Source organism: Callorhinus ursinus, unplaced genomic scaffold (assembly GCF_003265705.2).
Source record: "Callorhinus ursinus isolate GAN/ISIS: 27379988/994484 unplaced genomic scaffold, GSC_fseal_2.0 scaffold8, whole genome shotgun sequence".
In the NCBI taxonomy this organism is placed as follows: Eukaryota; Metazoa; Chordata; class Mammalia; order Carnivora; family Otariidae; genus Callorhinus; species Callorhinus ursinus.
The window spans coordinates 61,439,274-61,461,339 of record NW_027397070.1 but is presented as its reverse complement, the minus strand read 5'-3'; the positions used below and the strand labels follow the sequence as shown (position 1 = coordinate 61,461,339).

The window sequence follows — 22,066 nt, the reverse complement described above, 5'->3', positions numbered from 1 at the left end:
TTGTAGAAATGTTCAAAAAGTTCCTTTTCTAATCCTGACATTGACTCTGACTTGTGATCATGCAGCTGGATCTGTCACTTGACCAGCCAACCATTTATTGATGAGTCTTGGGGGTCAGAAAGCCATCATACTAATAATAACCCTCATCTAGGGGCGCCTGGGTGGCTCAGCCAGTTAAGCGACTGCCTTCAGCTCAGGTCATGATCCTGGAGTCCCGGGATCGAGTCCCGCATCGGGCTCCCTGCTGAGCGGGGAGTCTGCTTCTCCTTCTGACCCTCCCCCCTCTCATGCTCTCTCTCTCTATCCCATTCTCTCTCTCAAATAAATAAATAAAAATAAAATCTTTAAAAAAAAAATAACCCTCATCTACTGGGGACTGACCATGCCAGTCACTGTGCTATGTCTTTCCTCGTGTTCTGTCATTCAGCCTGCACACCCATCACCTTCATGGCTGTTACTTTGGTCTCAGCCACCCTTTTCTCATGCCTCCATTATAGTGAGATGGCTAGCCAGTCTCTCTGCTTCCAGCTTTGCCCCTGCTCCCTGCCATCCCCTCTCAACCCAACAGCTGGAGTGATCCGAATAAAAGTTAAATCTGTTCATGTCATTCCTCTACTCCAAACCTTCCAATGGCTTCTCAGCCTATTCAGAATAACAGCAAAAGTCTTTACGATGGCCCATGCAATCTCTTTTACCCTGAACACTGCCCTGTGCGCCTCTGTCCCAGGTTTCCCCTTCTCCCTCTCTTTCTCTTGCTCCAGTTGCTCTGGCCCTCTCACTGCTCCTTCAATATGCCAAGGAAGTTTCTTCTGTATGGTTCATTGGTACAGCAGGGGTTAAAGCACACTTATAATATTATATCTATTAAGGTAGGAAAGTGGGAGATAATTTATTTCAAACAATTAACAATAAGTTAGTGATCTCTTGGTGGGGATTTACGAAAATATCTAAAACCCACAAGAATGCATTTGTTTTTCAGCAATCTTTGCTGTAGGAAATTTGGCCAAAGATAAATTTTCCCTTATAAATGGAAGAAGTCAAAGTTAGTGGGGCAAAGCATTTTTATCCCAACAGCATACACTTACTATTGGAAGGTTGTTCATTTTCACCTACTGTACAATGTTAAGGGTTAGGAGCTTTAAGTTATGGGCATCTACTACCTGCAACTAACTTATTGAACCATTGAATGAGCAAAGATACCCCAAAATTTTAAGGCCCTCTTGAATAGCTGGAAAATAAATCATTTTGGGAGCTGTGTTTCAGATGATTGAGAATATACCTTTTGAGGCACTAAACCTTTAATATTAGTCATTCTGGTGGATTTTAAAAATTAAATTTTATCCACTTTCTTGTCTTGGTAGCCAGACTATTAAAGTTTGACTTGATGATGATTCAGTACTATCATTATAAACGTTGGTGGCCACACTCTGCTGTATTATAATACAGTGTATAGATCTGTTTGCCCCTACATTGAATGGCCCCAGGTAACGGTGCTTCTTGAATCCTCATGTCTTCCTTGTATACTTTTGCAATAGGCATTTAGGAAGGGAAAGAGGAGTCACAAATGGGCAATTTCCATCCTGAGAGTTTGGTAGGAGCCTTAGGTATGTTGATGCTCCAGAGGGAGAGTTAAGTTTATGTGCTAATTATCATAAGTGAAAGGGCCTTAGATCATTTTAATAACCACTTTCTTCACCATTATCACCATCTAGATGTTTCTGCAACAGCATCTAGCAGCTCCAAAGCATTGGCCACTTTTAGAACTTAGGACCAGAGACTTTGACACCCTGTCTGGACCAAACAGAGGGAGAATAACCAAAGAGAATAGAGGGGTACTGGACACAGGTTCCAGTCACTTCACATCTGGTTTATAGGAAGCTTATAGGAAGTTACAAAGTTGTCATTCAGCCCAAAGATCAACTTAACCTGCCAACATAAATCTTTATACATACACTCCACTATTGTGAAATGGTCTTAATCATTTCAATTCATACTTAAAATAGTGCTTTAGTGTACAGAATGCTTTGTGCTTTGATATTTTTTCTTTCACTCATTGAAGATTTGTTCAGTATCTACACCATTGTCCAACCCTTTATGTAGACATTAGGAGTGCAAAGATGAATATGACCTGTCCCTTCCCATTTTCTTATTTTGATCATCATAATGACCCTGAGAGGTTGCTAGGGCAAAGACTATTATTATTTCCACTTTGCAGGAAAGAGATCAAGTCTCAGGTAGGTCCTTGCACTGCCACAAAAAAATATTAAAGCCAGAATTTAAACTCCGGTCTTCTGCCACTAAATCCCATGTTTTTTTTCCAGTACCCTATGCCTTAAACAAATACTGAGAGGTGAGCATGCAAAGCAAATGAAAATGTATGTAAATCACTATCAAATGAAAAAGCCAAAGACCCGGCTCCAAAGAATCTTGTAGGGACCTAGTTTTTTTGAGAATTCACAGTAAGTGTCTTGTGTTTGAGTGACAGAAACTAAACATGTGTTAACTTAGACAAAAGATGTAATTTGTGGGTTTATACTCAGTATGGCTTGTGTACTAGAACAGTGGAAAAAACAGGGTGCATCTTCCCTCAGGAATGAATGTAACCAAAAAATCTTGTGCCTTTGGAACCTCTTATACCATATTTACCTCTCTCAGAATGTCTACTTTATTTTATTGTATGTTGACTTCTCCCTTGGAGATATGTCCACCAAAAGTTCTTCCATCACTAAAAAGAGAACTGACTGCTCTTTCCTGGTTATAGTTTGGAGAAAAAAATTCTAGAGAAAGATTCTGATGGACACTCCTTGGTTCAGGTGCCTTCTTGTGAGCCAATGAACTCTGACTGAGGGGGTGACATCCTGGGAAAATATAGTAGCCACTTCTAGAAGTACACATTTTTTTTTAAAGATTTTATTTATTTATTTGACAGAGAGAGACACAGCGAGAGACAAGCAGAGGGGAGCAGGAGAGGGAGAAGCAGGCTCCCTGCAGAGCAGGGAGCCCAATGCAAGGCTCAATCCCAGGACCCCAAGATCACGACCTGAGCCGAAGGCAGATGCCTAACAACTGAGCCACCCAGGAGCCCCTAGAAGTACACATTTGAAGTGGAGGACAGGGTGGTTCTTAGGATCAGATTCTAGGTAGATGTCTACTTTGAGCACCCTAAATTTAATCCACACATGTATTTTTTCCCCAAGAATTATCCTACTCAATTTTGAGAAATTAAATATTTTCTGGACTCCATCCCAACATTGTACTGTGTTTAAAGCAGTCAGCACAATGTCAATAGCTATGAGCAGGAAAATCTCCATGTAGAAAAGTTAAGGAATCCTTGTTACATTTAGTCCTGGAAGTGAAGAAGGAAGGCAGAATTTGGAGATGGCCCAGAGCAGTGAAAGCAAACTAAAGATGGGGAGATGGTGACTCTAAAGAAGAGCATAGAGCATGACTGCCCCAAAATGACATGGATTTTCAAGCATGGCGCTGGCCATCTTGGAGAGGATAGCAGGCAGAAGGCAGAGATTCTTGGAGCTGGAAAGGTTATCAATCTTCTGACGACTCTTTTCACTTCTCATTTGAATAGATAGATGCAGGGAGAAGTAATCTGCCCAAGCCATAAAGCCTTAATTATTTTATCAGCAAAAATAGGAAAAATTATGACACCAACATGTGCCTATTCAGGGGGGTTAGTCTTCTGAGGGAGATTGGAATAAAGTTACCAGAAATTGAATAGTGCATTTTTTCTCCTGCTGGGCCAACCTTTGCCAGAGAGTAGGTGTAAGTATGCAGATGGCTGATAAAGGAGAGACAGATGATAAAAGTGGGAGATGCCAGGACAGGGGACAAAGGAAGGGTTCTGAGTCAATGGGTTTAGAAAGTAGACTTTAAGTCCTTCGCGATCTGTACAAAGCTAGTTCTTGTGTAACTTACTCAGGACAGTTCCAACCCTGTGAATCTTTTTCTAGTTATCATATATGGGGTCTGTCACAACATGAGGGCTTTCCCATGTACTGGACCCTCTTTTCGGAAGTTTTAGATCAATCAGTGAAGTGGCTTTCCCAACATCAATGCTATCGCATAAGTAGCAGCAGTATGGTTTGGGAAGTTGATCTCAACTTAAGGGGTAGGCCTGTTCAGTCAAAATGTTATCTCGTTCTCTATACCAGTCACTGATTCAAGAATGAGCATGTGACCCAGTTCTGGCCAAAGAGATAGGAAGAGATGTTTGCCGGCGTCTGGAAAAGTTGATCTCCCAAGAGAAGTTTGGGGGAATTCACTCTCTCCCCCTCATCTGAATTGAAGAAAGAGGGTCTGATTGTCCCTGGAAGCCGTTCTACAAACATAAGGGAAGTTGATTTAGGATAAAGTTTATGTAATCTAGAGCAGAGCAAAAGGAAGGGAAACATTCAATGATACACAATGGGATTGCTAAAGCAATGACTCTGGAGTCCCCCCTACCTTTACACTTCCTTTCCGGTTAGCCCACCCAAGATGTGGAGGCTTAAAGCAACAGCGTTTTATCATTATTTAGCTTCTGAATGCTGTTGGGGCAGGGCTCAGTGGGGAAGGCTGTCTCTGCTCCACTAGGTGTCGGCTGGGGCAGCTCAACCAGGGGCTGGAGGATCCACTTCCAAGATGGCTCCATCGGATCTGAGGGTCTTGGCCCTTTGTTCTTTTTGTGTGGGCCTCTCCCTGTGGGTCTCTCCACAAACTGCTGCGGCTTCCTTAGAGCATGGTGGCTGGATTCTAAGAGCAAGCACCCAAAGACAGCCAAGTAGAAATTGTACTGCTTTTTAGGTCCTATTTCCTTACTTCCACATTCTGTAATTTCCATAGTACTCTCTTGGTCAACCAGTCACTATTGGTTAGCCTACATAAAGGAGAGAGGACATGGAGCCCAACCTTTGATGAGAGGAATTTCAAAGAATTATGAACATGATTTAAGCCACCACACAAATTAATACATTTCCTTATTTTTATGACCATTTCAGTTGGGTCTTTTTGTTACTTGTGGCTGACAGTATCCTCATTGGTACAGTTAGCGTCATCTCAGTGATTGGCAGCAGAATGTCCCACATTAACAGCTTTCAATTACAATGCCAATTGTAGCATGGCTTCCAGTAATTTGTTACCAGTAATTGAATACCAAGGTTTGAAACTATTTACTTTTTTTTTCTTTTTTCTTTTGCAAATTGGAGCAGAATCAAACTTACCGCTACAATAGCAGAAGAGGCATTTATTTCAATTCTAGTAGACTTCTCTGAATGGGTGATAAATGGATGGAATCAGAGCAAGGATATGTTACATGGAAGCATTAATTCTAGGTTGAGAGCTATTGGCCTGGATGGTTTTTAAATAAGAGTTAGAAGGACCTCTAGATAGTCTGTGTGCTCAGGGTCAAATTCTTTTTCTTCTCCACTAGGCTGAAGCTAAGCCAGTGAGGTTAAGGACTTGTGATCACATTTTATATTCTCTTTCTAGTTCTGTTGGTCTTTCTGTGGGCGAGGAAAAGAGGGAAGACGTTCTTCCTGGTCATCTGCATTGTCCTGCCCCATGATGAACTCTAACAAAGCAAACAATGTTTAAGTGTCCACTGTGTTCTTAGCACTCCCTGAGGCATTGCAACATAGAGATAAGATGTGGTTCTCTAGGAGCCTGGAAGATAAAAGACATTTGGAGAACAAGAGGAGGCAACTTAAAATTGAGTGCTAAAGCAGGCGCATAAGCCAGCCTTGTAAAGAAAAGGAGAGTAAGGGCTGAGCATTTACTGGATTTCAGGGGGCTTCCCTGCCCAGGAGGTGCAGCAGCAGATCATGTGATCCTCCCTCCCCACTGCCTCTGACTGGGCCAAGGTCAACATCTGACCCAGGGGTGCCTAACTGTAAGCTGAGGAAGACCAGCCAGCAACCTGTGTCTTGTGTGTGGAAACATTGAGCTGAGCCTATCAGATGGCAGGAATCTGGAAAGGGACATGCAGTTACTTCCTTTGGGGTCATGGGCCCTGAGCTCAAAGGTCTAGCAGAGTTGCCCTCAAGGCAGCCATTGTGGGACTGGGTGCAGATTGCAGCTATGAGGGATTAGAGACTCTAAGAGGTGGGTTTGGATGTGTAGGTGTGCAGAAAGAAGCACACTGCAGATGAGGGGCATGTCTGGTCTATCTTGGGTCCTGTCCTTCCTGGGGCTCATTCATTGAGATTCCTGAAAAAGTTTGTTCCTTTTGTCTCCTTGCCCAGAATACTGTGTTCTCCTTTCACTTGAACTAATTTGAGTGGGTTTCTGTTTCTTGTAACCATCAGAGTTCTGTCTAGAACAAGTCAAGAATTCATAGAGGAGATGGTGATTTCAATGGGCCTTAAGTAATGAATTGGATTTATATAAACATAACTCCTATGTCTGGACTTCCCAGTTTGCTGACCAAGCCTGTGATTTAATAAAAGGAGCTTGACCTTTAGAGTCACACACAGCCTTGGGGTCAAATGCTGACTCCTTCATCACTTCCTTGTGATCTCGGAAAAGTTATTTATTTATAAAGTTTAGATAATAATCCCCACTCTGCAGGGTTGTTGCAAGAATTAAAAAAAAAAAATATATATATATATATTTATACACACACACACACCCGCCATTACGCAGTGCCTGGAATATGATAGGTCAGCAGAGAATGGCAGCTATTATCATTCCAAATGTATTTGGATGGGAGGGGGGGAAGTAATTTTTAACCCTGTTCTCAAGTGGTTTTGATTGAGGCATTTTATATTTCTCAACATTTTTAAGTGGCTTTATATGTTAAGTATATGTCTATGCTAAGTATACGTATGAGCGTGTAGGCATGTGTGCATGCGTATCCATTTGGCAAGGGTGTTGTTTGTTCTCCTGCCCCCTTTTCCTATTGAAGTTGTATTCACTATGTTCTCGGACTAGTTACTGTTATTAATCAGGCATGTGGTATGAGATGAACAGGGGTGTTGAGTTGGTCAGACTGCCAAGCTAGTTCATGTTTTGCAGGAAACACCAAATTGTTTCCTGAGGGGATGTTTTTTAGGAATGGGAGAGTATACTTCACTGGCCCTCACAGACCCTGGCCTGTCCCTGGAGTGTTGTCACCTCACAGAGTGATACAATAGCTCTTTAAAAGCCAGTCCGTGGAACTGCTGTCCAGTTTTGCTGGAAGTGTGTTTGCCTTGTTGTTTTTCTTTTTCCTTCTGGTAAATGAAGCTCACATCAAGTAGGAAATGGATTGCAGACTTCCCACGTTTCCTCAAAAAATATCCCAATTTCATCCATCCCCTCGTAAAGTAGAAGGGTGGGGGAAGCTAGCGAAAGGCAGGGAGTCATGGGGAAAGAAGGAATGTCTGAAAAAAAAAAAAAAGACTGTAAAATATTTTGAGGACACCTCCCCTTCCGTCCAATGCCTCTAATTTATATAAAGATCAATGCATACTTCGAACTAACAAATTAAGATGCAATTGTCATAAGAATACATCTTTGGATATGTGGTTCATCTGCCAACCACATTTATTCATGAATTTCCCTTTTGGAGTTGGAGCAATTTTAAAGAGAAGGAAAGAAAGTCTTGGCATCCTACACTGCCTGGGGATTTTGCTGGGCGGATGAGTTTTCCTAAAACTCTGATGAAAACAAAAGTCACAAATGATAGGCTTCAAATTTTATTTCAGATAGTGAGTTTGAGTTGCGTTTGTAAACAACCACTAATCTTCAGACGTAGTCTTCCGAAGAGTTTTGAAATCTTTCTCTTTTCCTGCTGTGACAGATATTTAGATTTTATGTCTGGCCAAAAGGATAGAAAATGTCAAACAGAATTTTACTGAAGGTGTGGGGCCAAATCCTCTTACTTACTATTGGCCCAATTAGTGCCCCCTAGTGACTTGAGAGGGGGTCCTGGGCACACTGGCATGGAACTCTGGGGCCACAGTGGGCTGGGAGCACCTCCCCCACCTCACCACAGAAAATCACGGTTGGGGGGTGCCTGGGTGGCTCAGTCGTTGAGCATCTGCCTTCAGCTCAGGTCATGATCCCAGGGTCCTGGGATCGAGCCCCACGTCAGACTCCCTGCTCTGCAGGAAACCTGCTTCTCCCTCTCCCACTCCCCCTGCTTGTGTTCTTGCTCTCGCTATCTCTCTCTGTCAAATAAATAAATAAAATCTTAAAAAAAAAAGAGAGAAAATCACGGTTGGGGGGGTGTGTCAAGCAACTATTACTGTGTAACAGTCCCCATTTGCCATGACATAAGATGACAATCATCTCTCATTTCTCATGTGTCTGCTGGTCAGCTGGGGATTAGCTCATCCAGTCTGGGCTTATCTGGAATGACTCCACTCCATGTCTCTCATCCTCCTTGGACCAGCTGGCTGGCTCAGGCAAAATATCCTCATGGCATTGGCAGAAGTGCAAAAGGGTAAGCAGAAACATGCGAGGCCTCTTCAGCTAAGCTCAGAACTTTCGCATTCTTGGTTCTGTATCACCTTATTAGCCAAAGCAAGTCAAATAGCTGAACCCATAGTCAAAGGGTAGGGAAATATATTCCACTCCTTGAGGGGAAGAAATTCAAAGTCAGGGCAAAGACATTGGGTACAGTAAGGGTTGAAGAACTGAGGCCAAGACTGTAATCTACCACAGAGAGTTGTATAGGTAGGACTGTACCCTTGGTGAGTGAAACCACACAGCTTGTCTGCAACTGTGGCAGACCAGTCTGTTCTGTGGTATTGACGATGGCTATCATAACTTGCTGCTATTAATCACTCGGTATTTCTCCTAACTCCTTTAGTTTTGGTTCTGCTTCCCAGCCCAAGCAACCTTCTGATGATCACTCAGCCTCCCATGCGGTTGTTTCTGCAGGGTGTAGTGTTTGCACCATAAGATAGAAATGTCTGGGACCTGCAACAATTCTCTTCCTCATGCTATATTCGGAGATAGGCCCTATTAATATTCATAGACCCTATTGCCTAGCTCAGCCCTTAGTGAGCTTGACTGAGACTTCTTCTTCAACAGAGTTTAACTTAGAATGCTAAAGGGGAAAGGAAGCAAGTTTCTAAGTTTGAAAAGTGGAGAGTTCGTTTCTATACTACAGTAGAGTCATACCAGAAGACAACTAAATAACTACCCTCTCTTGGAGAGATCTCTCCCAGTGTGTAGTTTTACCCAAATGTTTGTAGTCCTATATATAACACCAGCACTTTGTCTTTCATAGGGGAAGGGAAGAAAGGTACAATCCATGTAATCTTCCCATTGGGCAGCCAAGTACATGCACGGCAAATCAGAGGGCTTCCATCAGGGAAGCGGAACCATTAGAGTATTACTAATGTAAGAATAAGATCTTACAGAATTGTGGGAGAAACGGGGGAAATAAAGGTCTGGAAGTGAGATTGAAAGATCGAAGTCTAACCTGCCCCCAAGAAGCCCTGGTGTAGGTGAACTTAGAGGGTCAGAGCTCAGAATGCATCTAGAAAGCTGGGCACACCTAGCCTCTCAAGTAGAATCCACAGAAGAGCTGTGGAAAAGTCTTTGGACAGCTGTCAGCTCTGTAGATCCCCAGCTAAGCTTTGGATGTGGGCCTGGGACTCAGGTAGTCAGCAGGGCCAGTGGTTAGGAAGAAGAGTAAGACATGGGGAGCAAGGACAAGCTAGAACCTGACAGCATCTCTGCTTTTCTGCCCCTGTAATCATGGGAATCTTTCAAGAGTAAAATCTTTGTTTCATTTGTACCTTCCAAATCTTGTCCAAATTCCTCTTTTGGTCACTCTAACATAGAACCATATAGAGAAAGAAATTGTGGAAAATGTAGTTTCAGCTTAAGCAAGTTGGCACAGTGTAAGCCACTGTACATGGAGTCCAGAAGAATGCAGAGCATTTTCTTCAGGTTCGAATCATTTCTTCCAACCCATGCAGAGTTCACAGGAAGTAGGGATTTAGATATCTCTTCGCTTTATTCAGTGAGTCTGGGGGCATTTGTTCTGGAATCCTGACACAGGTCCACATGATGTGCTCTACCTGTCTTTCATCCTCTCTGGACTAGCTTTCCATCCAGGTGAGTTGATATTATAGTTGGTAGAAAATCCTCTTTTTTTCTGAATCTTCTCTTTCTTCCTATCGTCTTTTTTTTTTTCCCTATCCTCTTTTATAACCATCCTTTGATCTCACTGGTGCTATTGCTCTTGTCCTAGGGGCTGAATATTTTTCATTTAGGCTTCCATGAAACCGTCAGCCTTTGGTGCTATGAAGTTTCATTGATTAACAGGGTTTGGAGGGGGAGGATGGTCCTGTGTTGGGGAAGGACTCTGGGGCAAGGGCACTGAGGAAGGAGGCCTCCATCATGTTAGGTCTCTTGGTGGAGCATCTATGACCAGCCATGTTCCCACTTTTACCTTAGCTGTAGTGGGTACTAGTTACCCAGGAACGATGACGGGAGAAGGAAAAGAAAAAGGAAGAAACTCACCCCACTGCAAACAGTCCCGTTTATTCAGCATGTGTCCTGAAGATTAACATACAACCTCTCTTCTAAGCCTTCAGAGCTTATCTTCTCACTCCTATTTTATATCTCTCCACAAACAGTAGACCTTTGGACAAGGCGGGGTTAGGGGTGCCAGCCCCTTAAGCTGTCAAACATCTGGGTATAACTTTTTTTTTTTTTTTAAGATTTTATTTATTTATTTGAGAGAGAGAGAATGAGAGATAGAGAGCATGAGAGAGGGGAGGGTCAGAGGGAGAAGCAGACCCCCCTCCCCTGCTGAGCAGGGAGCCCAACGTGGGACTCGATCCTGGGACTCCAGGATCATGACCTGAGCCGAAGGCAGTCGCTTAACCAACTGAGCCACCCAGGTGCCCTGGGTATAACTTTTGACTCCCCCAAAACTTAACTACTAATAGCTTACTCTTGACTGGAAGCCTTACTGATAACATAAACAGTCAATTAACACATATTTTGTATGTTATATATATTATATGCTATATTCTTATAATGAAGTAAGCTGGAGGAAAAAAATGTTACTAAAAATCATAAGAGAGAGAGAATACATTTACAGTGCTGTACTGTAAAAAACTCATGTATAAGTGGATCTGTGCAATTCAAACCCATGTTGTCCAAGAGTCAACTCTGTACTCCACTTGAGGGACACTGGACCTCCTGCAGCTCACTCAAGGAAATTCTTCAAAGTGCAGGTAGGAGATTCACAAGGGCTGATAAAGATGATGGAGATGAGGGCGCCTGGGTGGCTCAGTTGGTTAAGCGACGGCCTTCGGCTCAGGTCATGATCCTGGAGTCCCTGGATCATGTCCCGCTTCGGGCTCCCTGCTTGGCAGGGAGTCTGCTTCTCCCTCTGACCCTCCCCCCACCATGTGCTTTCTCTCTCTCTCATTCTCTCTCTCTCAAATAAATAAAATCTTTAAAAAAAAGATGATGGAGATGATGTGATGAATCTGATTCTATACTAGCTTTCAGGTCAAGATGTCAGCATTCTTTTTTTTTTTTTAAAGATTTTATTTATTTATTTGAGGGAGAGAGAGAGCAGCGAGCGCACACACATGAGCAGAGGGAGAGGGGGAGGGAGAAGCAGACTCCCCACTAAGCAAGGAGCCTGATGCAGAGCTCTATCCCAGGACCCTGAGATCATGACCTGAGCCGGAGGCAGACGCTTAACTGACTGAGCCACCCAGGTGCCCCAAAATGTCAACATTCTGATCTGGTGGCCACCTGAGAGAGAGCACAGAGGGCTGTGTATCCATAAAGATATTTATTTGTCCACTTGGGACAAACTTAAAGTCTCTATGACCTTAATACCTTTGATAGATTTTCATGTTCCATGTCTCCCATGCAATGCCTAAAGCAGGAGACAACAATTTTCTAGTGTCTTAATCTATATGCAATCATTTATGACTGTGTTAATCAGGGTATATAAAGTTACCTGCTGGGGGGAGAAAATCCACAAATGTTAGTAGTTCATACCATAAAGTTTATTTTTCACTTACAATCACAATCCAGTCAAGATTTTTTTTTTAAAGATTTTATTTATTTTTTAACAGAGAGAGACACAGCAAGAGAGGGAACACAAGCAGGGGGAGTGGGAGAGGGAGAAGCAGGCTTCCCGCCGAGCAGGGAGACCGATATGAGACTCGATCCCAGGACCCTGGGGTCATGACCTGCACCGAAGGCAGACACTTAACGACTGAGCCACCCAGGTGCCCATAATCCAGTCAAGATTAGTGGTTGGTAGGGGGAGCCTTGTTCTTTGAAGTCAGTCAGGGACCTGGACTTCCATCTGGTTGCATTTTCAGCTTTAGCAATGGTCTAAGGTAGTCAAAGAATGGGAAGAAGGAGAGAGTGGGGAAAGGACTCACCACTTCTTAATTGCCTAGACCCAGAAGTGAAATTCTACCTCTGCTCAAATTCCATCAGTGAGAACTGACCACATGTATGGGGGAATGGACAAAGTAGTTTAGCTTTTAAAGTTCAGGAAAAGGAATGAAAGTTTGGTGAGCGTTTATGGCTCTGCTGAAAGGTCACTTCCCTCTGAAGCAAGTGCTCAGGACTGTTCCTGGTACACCATGGGTAATCAAGATTGTTAGTTGCATAAGCACATGAACAAACTAATGAATAACTATGTACAGTTATGTACTATCCAAATGACCATTTATATTTGTGAGATTTTTTTCATGAGTGCTCTAAGAGTTCATATTCTTTTAAAGATTTTTCTTTTCTCATTCATTCCACAAATACTTGAGGACCTTCTATGTGGCAGGTGCTATGCTAGGTGCTCAGGAAGTCATAATTCCTGTCTATTGGTAACTCACATAGAATGAGTTTAGTAGGAAGAGGGAAAAGAAGCCAACAATTACAATTATTGTGTAGGGGCCATGACAGAGATATGGATGCGTGGTGGCAGGAGGGCTGAGGTAGGGTACCTAATTCACTCTGGGATGGGTGTTATAAAGTTTCACCTTCCAGAAGAGGTGATACTTCAGCTGCATGAACATCCATTTGTCAACTGATGACCTATAAAATGGAGGTCAGGGGAACCGAAGTGCAAATTTGGCAATTTAGGGAATAGCAATTAATTCAGAAGGTCAACAATGTGTGGTGGGCGTAGTGAAGGTGAGGTGAGGCTAAGAGGTAGGGCTGGACTGAGTCACCAAGCATTTGTAAACTGCCCTGAAGGAAGGATGAATAAAAGGGATTAAGACAGGGATTAAATGATTTATCTCTATCAAATGAAAGAATAGGGATAGTGAAATCTAAGCAGCAGTGTTATCTGCGTCAACCCAATTATATTTTTCTCCTCAGATCTGCTCCAACGAATAAAAGACATTAAACATTAAAAACATATTAAAAATCGGGCGCCTGGGTGGCTCAGTTGGTTAAGCGACTGCCTTCGGCTCAGGTCATGATCCTGGAGTCCCGGGATCGAGTCCCGCATCGGGCTCCCTGCTCAGCAGGGAGTCTGCTTCTCCCTCTGACCCTCTTCCCTCTCATGCTCTCTATCTCTCATTCTCTCTCTCTCAAATAAATAAATAAAATCTTTAAAAAAAAAAAAACATATTAAAAATCAACACACAAAAGCCACTCAGAATGTTGCAACACTTTATGGGAAGAGTTTAAACAGAAGGACACAAAGAAAGGTGTACAGTATCCTCCATCCCTATCAATGTAGCCTTGCCTCTGAAAGCGGAACAGGAAGAAGGCCCATTTCAAGGAAAACAAAAGGAATGGTTTCATTGTTTTCAAAGAACTCTATCTGTCAATAGGGGTGGATTCTTCTAAGAAAGACTTTTTAGATGGAAGATGGACTGAAACTAAGAACAATTCAGGGAGTGCTTTCTCTTGGGACTCCTCCATCAGTGAGGAGGTTGTTAAGATTGTTCAGTTAGGGAACCAAGTTCCCAGTCTAGTTTAATAAGTATTACTGAGCATTCACACATTTCACTCATTCTTCGTTCATTCAGCACGTTCGAGTGACAGACACTTTTGTGCCCTGCACTATGATGTCAGGTGCCTCAGGAGAGTAAAAGGTAAAGGTCCTTGACCTTGAGAACTAACACATGCATCTGGAGGTTGCTAGCCAAGGATGGGCTCTATTTAAGGGTGTGAGATAATAGAAAATAATATTGATCTCTGCCCCTGGTTCCTAGCTGAACGCTCCTAAAACTCATGGAAATTTCCAAGCGATAAGAGCACTGGGAGCATCTTTTGTTCTCAGGAGGTGACTGTGTGGGCTCCTGGATGAGGGCTAGTCACCAGAAAGACCAAGCCATGATTAGAAACTCGGAATTTCCTACCTACTCGCCCCGCTCCATCCTCCTAAGAGGGGAGCGTGGCTGGAAATGGGGTTAGTAAGTGATCATGCCAATGTAAGGAAGCTTCCCAATAGTCCAGGGGTTGGGGAGCTTCCAGGTTAGCAAAGATATCCACACTGGAAGGGTGATACACCTCAACTCCATGGGGACAGAAGCTCCTGTGTTCAGGACCCTCCCAGACCTTGCCTTACATATATCTCTTCATCTGGCTGTTCATCTGTATCCTTTATCATATCCTTTGATAAACTAGTAAAATTAAGTAAGCATTTCCCTGAGTTCTGTGAGATGCTCTCACAAATGAATTGAACCCGGGGGGGGGGGGGGGCATTGGAACCTCTGATCTATGGTTGGTTGGTCAGAAGCACAGATGATAACCTGGGCTTTTGGCTGGCATGTGATGTTGGGGGGGGCGGTGCAGGGAGGCAGTCTTACGGGACTGAGCCCTTCACCCGTGGGATCTGATGCTCTCTCCGGTAAGTAATGTCAGAATGTCAGTAACGTCAGAATGTCAGAATTGAATTGTAGGACATATAGCTGGTGTTGCAGAGAATTGCGTGGTGTGGGGAAAAACCTTCACACAGTTGGAGACCAGAAATGTCAGAATGAAAGTGTTTTGTATGAGGAGTCAAGAAGGTACAGGGGCAAGAGAAACACAGGAGGAAAGAACTGGGTTTTCCCCTACAACAGGTGGAAAACTGAGTTTTTCTAATACAAATTGTCAGAGAAAATATATATATTTGCTTTCTCATTTGACCTTTAAGTACAGCACATCATGTACGTACATATACATATATATGCACACACATATTTTATATAATATATGTTTAAGAGCTTTGGAGTCTGAAGTCCAGAGTCAATCTTGACTCTATACTTGGGCAGCCACTATTTGTTTGACTCTCAGTATTTTCAACTGTAAAACAAGGATAATAACAGTTACATCATAATTGTGAGGGTTCAATGAGATGACTCATGTGAGAGCTTTGTGTAAACAGTACAGGGCTTTGCAAACATTTGTTACAGAGAAATTATTGAAGGTGAATGCACGAGGGCTTTCAAGCAGTGTTTATCAAACTGTGTGCATCGAAACATTAATGGCCCAGGATGGCGAATGGCATTTCTTAAGAAGACAGTTGTGTGGTGTGTAGGGGAGGCAAAACTTTACCACCACCCTTTTAGGGTTTCTGGCTGGGGCTGAGAATTAAATTAACATAGATTAAGAAGGGCAAAGCTTTACAGTGTTTTACATGCTGCACAGCAGCCCTTGTAGGAAAATGGGGATCAAAAGCAGTTAGAGCTGAACACTTACACACTAAGTTGGACAAAGGGTCGTAAATAGTGAAAAAGAGGCTTGAGCTGAGGCAGTTAATGGTGAAGTGACTAGGAAGGTTTGTGTGTATCGATTTCCTTTGTCCTCTACTCCCTGTCTCTGGTGATAAGAATGTTTCTTGTCTCCTGGTACAGGGACGACATATTGCGTTTGGGAGTTTCATCTTCTGTTTTCAGGAAGAAAAAGGAAGGTCAGAGCGCTCTGGTATCTGCTGTTTCTCAAGTGCTTTTAACTTAAAAAAAAAAAAAAAAAACCCTTATGCCAAAGTGGCATATTTTGGCCTGCCACCCTTCAGGTCAAATAAATTTGGGAACTACAGAATGATACCAAGTAAAACACAGTTCTTTTTTTTTTTCTAAAGATTTTATTTATTCATTTGCAAGAGAGACAAGGGGGAACAAGCAGAGGGAGAGGGAGAAGCAGACTCCCCGCCAAGCAGGGAGCCCGATGCGGGACTCGATCCCAGGACCCCGGGATCACGACCCGAGCTGAAGGCAGACGCTCAACCATCTGAGCCACCCAGGCGCCCATAAAACACCGTTCTTCGGTCTGTCAGTGTGTCGTGACCCTCAAGGAGAGTAATTTTCATTTATACCTCATCAGCCATTCAAAAGCTCAGCCATTCATCAACAGATCATCCAGGAAGTCACTCAACAACTTTCTAAGAACAGTGTTGAGATTCCCAGCACGGGAAGCATAAAAGGGCCAGCCCACTCTTTGTCAGGGTGCTAGAGTGGATTCCAGCATAATATGGGGGCCCAGGGCACTGTAGTAGATGCCTTTAGGATTCCTTCCAGCATACCTATTGCTGGCAAGGTGGTAGTAGGTGTAAAGTCACAAAAATGAAGAGAAGCAGGCTGATTCTTAAGGTAACAAATACAAGGCAGCTTAGAAAAGGTTCTTCTGTTTCCAAGAAAAGGGTGCAGCCACACCTCTGGCAAGAAAGACCGCTCCAACCTCCCTATACAAAGACGTTCATCAGGACAATAACTTTCCTCCTAATCTCCCTTCTGACCCCTCAATGCACTCCAAACTGTGCCTGGCTCCCAGTTAGATCTTTCCAGAGGGAGCAGCCGAGAGCAGGGACTGGGAGTGGCGAGACGGGAGAGGCCGAGGGCACCAGCCCAGAGCGCCCGCCCAGAGCGCTCAGGTGATTGGAGGGGGGCGGGGGAGGGCGGCCCGGCCCTGCCCCGCCCCGCCCCGCCCCGCCCCGCCCCGCCCCTCGGCGCGCACCTCCGGGGGGCGGGGCGGACCTGAGAAGGGGGCGGGGCGGACTCGGAGGGACCGGAGGCAGGGTCTCAGGGTGCGGCCGCGCGAGGTGACCGGGGGCCCGGCTCCCGCGGGAGGCCACGGCGGAGTGGCTGCTGCGGGGCAGGAGGTAACCGGCGCCGGCTCAGCGCGGTGTGGAGCGGGGGCGCCTGGGGAGCCGCACGTGGAGACCCCGCGCAGGGCGGCCGGGCCGCAGGTCTCTGGCGGGGAGGGGGCCGCGGGTTCAGGTGCGCCGCGGGGCGCTGCCGGGCGCGCAGCTGTCTCGGGCCTCCCGGTCGGGCGCGTGGAGTGCAGGGGGGGCGGTGCGAGAGCGGCCCCTGCCCCAGCAGAGCCTCTCGCCCCCAGCCTCACCAGGCGTACTGTTCTGTATGGGTTTTCATCTCCTTTAACTTTAGAAATATCTTCTGGGTTGGTCCGCGGGTCTCCTCAGCGACGCCTGCTCTCGGGATCCCCGGGCAGGTTTGGGGCCCCTCGACGGCCGGCTTCACCGTGGGCGGGGCGGGGGGGGGCCGTAACTCGGGGGGTGGCGAGACCGGGCCCCCCGCCCTGCCTGGGTCAGTTCAGTGGGAGCCCCCGGAACGCAGGGAGGGGAGACCTTAGTACGGCGGCGCCGGCTGCGCGCCCGGTTCTCTGCCCGGCGCAGGTGGGGTCTGGGCAAAGATGGAGAGTCGGATAAGAACAGGTTCGCTGAGTATCTTTTATCTGTGATGTTCCTGAAACTTTTAGAAGCAGAGAAGGGGTGTTGCAAAACACGAATTGTACACTCAGCTTGATTTTAGATTTGGCTTCTGTCTCTTCCAATTTTTTTTCCCCTCTTCCTGTGCTGTCGCTTCCTTTAAATAAAGGGAAACGGCATGGCTGATTTGTGGGGTATATTGCACCCAGATAGACGTCCATATATAGGCAAGATACATGCCAAGCCAAAAACATGGGTTCCTTTAGAATACTTAAAATACAGCATGTGAGAGGATTGCTTTGGTTTTTAGAATATTATTGATTCTTACTTCAGGTAAGCATATAGTAGAATTTTTTCCCCCTGATTAATATTGTAAAAAGTAGCCTGGAAGACATTGAGTTAACAACAACACCCCCTATTTACTGATTTAATATTTTGACATGTAACTTTATTGTGGTTAAAAACTGCTTCTTCTGGAAGGAAATGTTAATGTTGCTTGCCCTTGAGAGCTGGAATTGGAGATTTACCTTTTATCTCTTGTATTTTGTAGTTTTTGTCAATGGCTGTGAGTTACCTTCATAACTGGAGGAAAAAGTCTTGGTAAAAATTTGTGTTTCTTTAAACCCTTCAAGAAAAATATTTCAGAAGTGTCTCTTGTATTGGCTCCACTTGAATTATTGTATTCATGAATAAAGCCTACACATGGAGAGAGAGCACACGGGCGCTCTCTCTCTCAATGGATAAAATCTTAAAAGGAACCAGATTGATTCAGGTTGAGAGAAAAGGAGTAAGGTTCTTGTAGGACGGCTGGCAGACCTGTTTGGTTGGCAGATGTGTTAGTATTGGGATTTTCTGAAGTCAAGAGTTGTAGATGTTAGAAGCATGGTGGGTTTGTGGTCATTAGTCCTGTGGGAGTGGAAGAAATCACTCAAGTAGAGTGAGAAGAGAAGACTAAGGATGGGAAACACCAACAGTTAAGTGATGTAGAGAGACAGCTGTGGAGAGTGAGAAGTCAGGAAGGAAGGAGGAAAATCTAGCAGACAGTAGTTCATAGGAGCCTGGAGAGGAAAGAGTTTTATTTTTTTTTTTTAAGATTTTATTTATTTATTTGACAGAGAGAGACACAGCGAGAGAGGGAACACAAGCAGGGGGAGTGGGAGAGGGAGAAGCAGGCTTCCCGCTGAGCAGGGAGCCCGATGCGGGGCTCGATCCCAGGACCCTGGGATCATGACCTGAGCTGAAGGCAGACGCTTAACGGCTGAGCCACCCAGGCGCCCCAAGGAAAGCGTTTTAATCAGGAGAGAAATCTATCTCAAATGAGTCAGAGGAATCTGGAAAATAGGAGCTGGTTAAGGGTGTCTTGGCTTAGGTAGGTAGGATAGGTGGTCATTGATCTCAGCAAACACAATTTAAGCAAAATGATAAGGATGGAAGTCAAATATGAATGAATTTGAAAAGTAAATAGAGAATGAAAAAATAAAGATAAGGAGAGTAGAGTCCTTATTCTGAGAAACAAAGATTAGAAGGAGAAGTGACAGGGTGGTAGAAGGGAGTTTATAGTCCCGTTTGGAAAGAACGTAAGGACAACAGAAAATACCTTTATGTTAAAGTGCATCTCACAGCGTTGTTCCTGTCTTATGGTTAAGTAGGAGAAGCTGAGAGCAAGTAGCTGAGCATATTGAATAGAACTATTATAAGAAATTCATCTTCCCCCATTCAAATTATGACCACTGTCGTAGTGGTATTTTGGTCTGTTGGGTTCAGGTGTTATGTATGAGTGGTAAAGTGACACTTCCACAAACTCTGTCGGATGGCATTTCATCTAAGTTCCAGTACTGTGATACTCCTGGCTTACATTTAAGTCATGTGATTCTTTCTTGTCTATCTCCATGATCCTTCTCAATATCTTATGTAGAAATCAGACGTTTTGGTTAAATCAGAATTCATGAGGCATACGTCAGGGGCTTTGCTTCAATTATTATTATGCATTCAAGGGAAAATGCTCTTAGGTGAAAATTTCTTTATAAGGGGTTTTACTTCAATCATCACTGAAAGTTTATTCTTTTTGTTGTTGCTTGTTCAGACACGTTTTATGTGTATTTACATTTGGAATATGAAAATAATAGCTAAAATGGAAAAGGCCAATAATCAAGTGTTGGCGAGGATATAAAGCAACTGGAACTCTTGTACTCTGCTGGTAGAAGTGTGAATTGGTAAGTCATTTTGGAAAAATGTATCAACAGCAAATCATATGCATAAACTATGTTCAAATTATACCTGACAAAATTCTAGAAAATGCAAACTAGCTGAAAGCAACAGAAAACAGATTAGTGGTTAGTGGGGATGAGGCAGGGGAAAGTTAGGACCAATGGATTGGAAAGAGGTGTGAGGAAACTTTGGGGGTTGGTGGGTTATTCATTTTCTTGATTGTGAAGATGCTTTCACCAATGTATACATATGTTTGACTCATGAAATTGTACATTTTAAATACGTGCAATTTACTGCAAGTCAGTACTTAAATAAGGCTGTAAAAAAAGTAAACAAAATCGTGGAAGAAAACACTATATATTTTTTCTTTTCCTTTCTTTTCTTTTTTAAAGATTTACTTATTTATTTATTTGAGAGAGAGAGTGCGAGCAGAGGAATGGTCAGAGGGAGAGGGAGAAGTGGAAGCAGATTCCCCACTGACCAGGGAGCCCAACATGGGGGCTTGATCCCAGGACCCTGAAATCATGACCTGAGTCAAAGGCAGGTGCTTAACTGACGGAGCCACTCGGGCGCCCCTATTTTTTCTTTTAAATATTGTAGTTATCTCAGGGTGATGGGATTATTGATAATTTTTATATTCTTCATATAGTTTTCAGTATTTTTCATATTTGCTACCATGGCCATACATTTCTTTAATTTTTAAATGAGAAATTATTTCATATGTACAAAATAGTGCTTTTGACACATCCACAGATTGAGAGAATACAAATAAAAGCCACTTATATCATACTTTATAGATAATACGTTGTCAGTATTTTCAAAGCCCTGATTATATCTTTTCTCTCTGCATCTTTTTCTTCTACACTCCTTGATTTTCTGTATAGTTTTACTACATAGGTATGTATTCATAAATAATGTAATGTTTAGTTTTGTCTATTCCATGACTTTTTTATACAGTATGAGATTCATAGATGTTGATGTGTTATAGTTCATTTATTTTTTATTGCTCTATATCATTCCATTGTATAACTTTACCACTGTTAATCCATCTCCCTGTTAGTGGATATTTAGGGGCGTTTTCAGTTTTCTTTTTTTAATTTAATTTTTACTTTTTGCCATTAAAAGCTGTTTTGTTATGGCTATTCCGTTTTCCTTTTTTTTTTTTAAAGATTTTATTTATTTATTTGAGAGAGAGAGAATGAGAGATAGAGAGCACATGAGACGGGGGAGGGTCAGAGGGAGAAGCCGACTCCCTGCCAAGCAGGGAGCCCGATGTGGGACTCAATCCCGGGACTCCAGGATCATGACCTGAGCTGAAGGCAGTCGCTTAACCAACTGAGCCACCAGGCGCCCCTCCTTTTTCCTTTTTTTTTTAAGATTTTATCCATTGAGAGAGAGAGTGCCCACGAGTTGGGGGAGGGGGAGAGGGAGAAGCGGACTCCTGGCTGAGCGCAGAGCCCAACATGGGGCTCCATCCCAGGACCCCGAGATCACGACCCAGGCCGAAGGCAAATGCCCAACCGACTGAGCCACCCAGGTGCACCTGTTAGGGCCATTCTAATCCATGTCTCTTTGCCTAGGAGTAGAGTTGTGGGTCTTCAGTTCTGCTAGGTAATACTGAATTGTTTTATAAAGTGGTTGTACCAGTTTATACTTTCACAGGCAGTGTGTTAAGTGTTCACTTTGTTCCCTTCCTCAACATTTGAGACATTTGTACACCATTTGTAGTTATCTGAATTGTTTCTTTTCAACAGTGAGAATTGGTACTCCATTAGTGGTTTAACTTATATTTTCCTTTATTACTGATGATGTCAAACTTTCCATAATTCCTCTTCTATGAGATGTCTGTCTTTTGACTATTTTTTTTTTTACTTTTATAAGTTGATTTTCAGAAGTTGCATTTATTTATTTATGGTACTTATTATCAATTATGCATATGGCAAATATCTTTTCCCCAGGCTTGTCTTGTCTTTTATGTGTTGTTTTTTTTGTTTGTTTACTTTATGTGGTTTTTGATGGACACAATCTATAGTGTAGTTGAATGTGTTAACCTTTTCCTTTACAGTTTGTGATTTCAGCATCTTGTTTAACACATCTATCTTTTCCTTGAGGTTGTAGAGATATAGTCTGATATTTTCTTCTGAAAGCTTTAAAATACTACCTTTCATATTTATGTCTTTAATCCATGTGCCATTGATTTTGGTGTGGTGTGAGGTGGGGATCCAGTTTCATTTTTTTTCCATATGGGTAATCAGTTTTTCCTAGCATCATTTACTGAATATT

At 43.4% G+C, this 22,066-nt stretch overlaps 1 protein-coding gene across 3 annotated transcripts in view; it reads left to right on the top strand.

Moving 5' to 3' along the window:
• TC2N (tandem C2 domains, nuclear) overlaps positions 1-22,066 on the top strand; it is a 56,766-nt gene that overhangs the window by 1,682 nt on the left and 33,018 nt on the right. Inside the window, exon 1 of one of the 3 annotated variants that reach the window (XM_025869460.2) lies at positions 16,899-17,008. The exons of 1 other annotated variant lie outside the window; for it this stretch is intronic. The gene's annotated coding sequence lies outside the window, so the exon portion shown is untranslated. Of the gene's footprint in view, positions 1-16,898; positions 17,096-22,066 lie in introns of those variants that run through there. One more of the 3 variants, XM_073895792.1, reaches the window with a different exon arrangement.